The 5,078-nt window shown below is 34.0% G+C and overlaps 1 pseudogene; it reads left to right on the top strand.

The window, feature by feature from the left end:
- The first annotated feature begins 1,791 nt into the window (after positions 1–1,791).
- Positions 1,792–1,888, top strand: LOC122128216 (annotated as a pseudogene).
- The last annotated feature ends 3,190 nt before the right edge of the window (positions 1,889–5,078 follow it).

The raw sequence follows: 5,078 nt of genomic DNA, 5'->3' as shown, positions 1-5,078 counted from the left end.
CAAGATTTCAGGGTTTAGTAGACCAATTATTGATCTATCCTCCCAGAAACTATTTTTTGGCCCACTTATGTTGGAATAAAATCTTTCGTTAATAATAGGTGAGGGGTATTAAAATAATCTTATGACACTTTGTGAACTTGTTCACTCATATGGGCTGGTCATCTGTAAGTTGAATGTTTAAATTACAGTACTTTCTCTCAAATTTTGCGATCTCATCCTTCATTTTAAGTAGCCTTGTATTTCACAATTGCTTACTTCTAATTCCTGCATCTCAAGGAATTGGTGCCCTGAAATATAGGAAATGCGAAATTGAGATGGGTCTTCAATTACTTTGTGTTGATATGTTGCATGGGCTTTGGTGAGAAGTTTTGCCCCTGTTATCTGATGATGCAGGTAACTCGGACCTGGGTCCCTAGTATGCATGGGTATTGCAGAAGAATAATATTTTTTAGACATCTTAGCAAAATTTGGGCATAATCAGTAGGAATGCTTTAGAAATATGGAGAAAAACAGTTTGGGACAAGCGAATTAAAACAATAAACAGCAGCAGAGTAAAATCCATTATTGATTAGAGGAAAACATTGTTTTTTTTTACCATGTGGATTCAGAAGACCAAGAACAGTTAGAATGTATCATAAGTTTATACTAAAAACATTGCATTGATACTTTTATAGTCTAATATATATTTTAAACCTAATTATTTATATTCCAATTCTATTTATTGGAATAAATAAATATCAATTTATTTGTCAAACTATCAACTAATTCTAGTCAGTTTCAATGTGTGAAATATAAAATCAGCACATATCAATATAAAATATATAACTATATATAATATAATTAAAAAGCACACGTTTTGTATTGTTCTGTTGTAGTTACTGTATTAAAGGCAACTCTATTTTAAAGTATTATTCCATTATCTCTACTTCAGTGTCTGATAGAGTTAGACCTAAAGATTTACCATTTGTAGATTTACAGCATGGAGGCAATAGGAAACACTGTGATTAAAACATTATCAATTTAATGCCTAATAATGAGGAGAAACATATGCACTTCTCCTGCAACTATGAAAATATTGGGTGATAAAAAGGCAGTAGTGTAAGTTGCTGCATGGTTGGATGGTAGACAGGCCAGGACATTAAGTAATCATGCATACCAACAATTTTTTCACCTTCTTGGCGTTAGCTACTTTTGAAATGGAAGGTATAATAAACAATTATATTTTGATAAAATACCTTCTAGTCTGAACAGTTCTGTTTGAACTGTTCATCTCTCTATGATCTCTTGTAACCAAGATTAGTTTTCTTCTAGTAAGACAATCTATGCTGTCAGGGTAAGATATTCTGGTTGGGCTGTTCCCACATGGAAGAAGTGTAAAGGCTCAGGTAGACATTTGTTCCTGTAACACCTCATTTGGGAAAATGTCAGCTTAAGAAGTTTAGAAGTAGCTCTTAAGCAACACTTACTTTGAATCCATTAGGTCCGCAAAGCTAATTCAGTTGAATAAATAAGTACTTGAAAAAGCCATCACCTTTGGACCTATCTATAAATAATTGAGAGTATGATCAAATTCCAAATAAAAAGACTTAAGATAGTCATTGACAAAAAAATTTTGCAAATGTGAGCAATCAACTGATAAATATAAATTTTCCACTATTCACAGAATTTTAGGGAAATAAGATCGATAGCATTGTTAGGAACAATAAAGTTTCCTTGTTACAAGTAGGCATCCATAGATATAAACCTGTATAAAGATTGCATGATTAACTACTTAAATTTAGAGGATACTACACACTTTAGCAGCACGTATACTCAAATTAAAATACAGAGATTAACATGGCACTTGCACAAGGATAATATGAAAATTTGAGAAGTATTCCATATTTTTCATTCTTCAGATGCAAGAAATGAAAAACAGTTATTAAAAAGTTGATTACAAAATTGCAAGTGTAAAAATACACGTAATTCATATAATTTAGTTTGACATCAGTGTATTAAATCTTCACCTCAGAAAGGCGTTTACATAGCATAAACTTTACAAATAATCTCAAATTAGACAACATTGTCATTTTATCCCAAATAAAAATAATATCAAGTCCTAGAAAAAAAGGAAGCAAACTGTTTCTATATGGAATGCAATCGGAAAGGACACATTAATGAACCTATATATTATAAAATAATGTAGAATTCAAAGTATATCTAGGAGAAAATAAAATAAATTATGAACATTTTGCAAACATATAATATAGAATATTTTAAAATATACTTTTTCAGACAAGCACAAGAAATATTTTAGTTTCTGTACTACTCATTTCAACAGATAAATTAAAATTATTTCTGATTAAAAAAATCACAAACTCTGAAGAAATTATTATACATATATACAAAAAATATTGAATACATTTTGACATCCAAGGCAGGCAATTCACTTGGAAGAATTCCACGGAATCCATGAATTTTTACAGTAAAATATTGGTGCTGCCAGGCATTGGTGGCTCATGCCTATAATCCTTGCTACACAGGAGGCTGAGATCTGAGGATCATGGTTCAAAGCCAGCCTGGGAAGGAAAGTCTGTGGTACATTTATCTCAAATAAACCACTAGAAAACTGGAAGTGGAGCTGTGTCTCAAGTGGTAGAGCGCTAACCTTGAGCTGAAGAGCACAGGGATAGCTCCCAGGCCCAGATTTCAAGCCCCATGACTGACCAAAAAATATATATATTGCTGTTATTTGGATTGTGAAAATATTTTGTAGGGACACAAAAGATGGACTTGCATTTTTGAAATTTAAGAAACTTAACCCGACCTTTAGGACTTCAGTGAACAATTCGTATAGCCTATCACAACTTCACAGAGGTAGTGATACATACTTATCCTTTTGGCAATATCAAATACAGTATCTTCTATGTTGTTCTTCCGGCCTGGTTTTATATAATGGTTCAACAGAAGGTGATCCAGCGTATCTTTGCTATCTCAGTTCTCAGCAACAAGATGTAAAGGTGTCAAAAATTCTTTAGTTTGGGGAAGTGGCGCTGTGGCTCAAGCAGTAGAGTGCTCGCCTTGAGCTGAAGAGCACAGCGACAGCACCCAAGCCCAGAGCTCCAGCCCCACAACCGACCAAAAAAAAACACAACAACAACAAAAAACAAACAAACAAAAATATTTTGCTGGGAATATGGCTCAGTGGTAGAGCACTAAGCTTGCATGCATGAGGCCCTAGGTTCGATTCCTCAGCACCACATAAGCAGGAAAAAAAAAGCCAGAAGTGGTGCTGTGGCTCAAGTGGTAGAGCGCTAGCCTTGAGCTGAAGAGGTGAGGGACAGCGTCCAGGCCCAGAGTTCAGGTCCCACTACCAAACCAAAAATTTTTTTTTTAAAAAAATGAGTCCTTTAGTCTGGGCATTGGTATCTGTATCATGATGAAGTAAGAAAGAAGCCACTCTGGTATTATTCCATGTATATGCACTGTGCAGGGGTGATCAGTCATCTACAGTTATTGCATGTGCCGCTTGAGACATCAACTCACTGATAATGTCTAAGTGTCCACTGTAGGCTTCTCGAAGAGGGGTATACTCATCATCATCCCTACTATTCACATGAGTGGCCTTTTGGGAAAGAAGTCTCCGCAATGTAATAAGCTGAATATTTTCGGCAGCCCAATGAAGAAAATTGCTTGGATCCTTCTCCAATTGTATTTCTTGCAATTGATACCATTCCATACTTTTTCATCTTGTTCCCCATATTCCTAAGAATTGCCTAACCAGAGACTTTGAGTGCCAGTGGGAATGAGGTGTCCATGTATTTCCCTAATATTTCACATTGGTTGAACTGGTCAGAAATATCCGGTGAATTTTCTGCAACTGTTTATTCATCATGATTTATTTTCTTTTTTTCCAATTTTACTATTCGAAATTATTCTAACTGGAGAGTAGAGAATTGATGGAGAGCAGAGGAAAGATGTTCCTCCATATTCAAATGTACACACTGAAAATGAGGATCTGTGATGTCTTCATGTGCAGCTTATTCTAGGAATGAGAAAATAGGAAATAATGCCTTTTATATAAATGATATGGGAAATGGCAGTGGAAAAAGTGAAATGATGCAACCAAAAATATAAAAGCAAAATAAATTAGGATAATTATGGAGCAATCATATTATCTATGAGAACCAAGAAAGGGAGAGAGAAAGAGAGAGACAGATGTTTAATGACCTATCTAGCCACAAAATCCATGCCTCTGATCAATTTATAGAGCAAACAAAAATTTATTTTTAAAAGAGATGGAAATAGAATTTATGTATTTACTTGAAATTAGTAAATACATTTTTAGTAGCCTATGTAAAGAGATATAACTTTGACAAAATTACACACAATAAACTAAATCCTTGATAATTCTAGTAACAGATCTGACTGAAATCAGTTGAATCATACTTTTCCTGTACAATGAAGGAATAAGAAGGTAGTAAAGCAGCTGGAGAAAGCAGGGAGATTGTATCTGTGACAAAACTTTGTGGAAATTGGTATTGAGGATTTCTTATTGGTGATCCACTTGCACTGGAAGCATGATTGTGAAGTATTGCTTGCTGATTCTGAACTATTGGTTTGATCATAATATTCTCCAAGAAGAAAATGAGAATTGATAGTTAAGGACTACTAATACGTTTTGACTTTCTCACTAAGCACTTTCAATCATCAAAATCACATGAAGACAATAGTCAGGCCTACATTTTAGATGAAAGCAAGTGTCTTTAAAAAAACAAAGAATGTATGTAGTCATGCAAAGGACTTCTGTTTTACCAATGCCTCATACATTTTTCTAATGTTGGGTACCAATAAATAATGGATCTATTAGAAAACTCTTAAAGCTCGTATGTTCAATAGTGAGTTCTCTTACACTATATCATGGTATTGTTTGTGTATGGTTTTAATAATAAATTTACATTACTAACTTGAATTTCTGACAGGACAGTATCATCACTGTACATCTTGCATCTATACTCTCATTTCAAAATTACTATATAAGTATGGGCACTAGATAACTATAGAGGAAAAAGTAGAAGCCACACCGATGGCTTATGTCT

This window comes from Dipodomys spectabilis, unplaced genomic scaffold, assembly GCF_019054845.1.
Source record: "Dipodomys spectabilis isolate Male_0828 unplaced genomic scaffold, ASM1905484v1 ptg000010l, whole genome shotgun sequence".
Lineage (NCBI taxonomy): Eukaryota > Metazoa > Chordata > Mammalia > Rodentia > Heteromyidae > Dipodomys > Dipodomys spectabilis.
The sequence above is the reverse complement of the archived record's forward strand: the minus strand, read 5'-3'. Positions and strand labels throughout refer to the sequence as shown.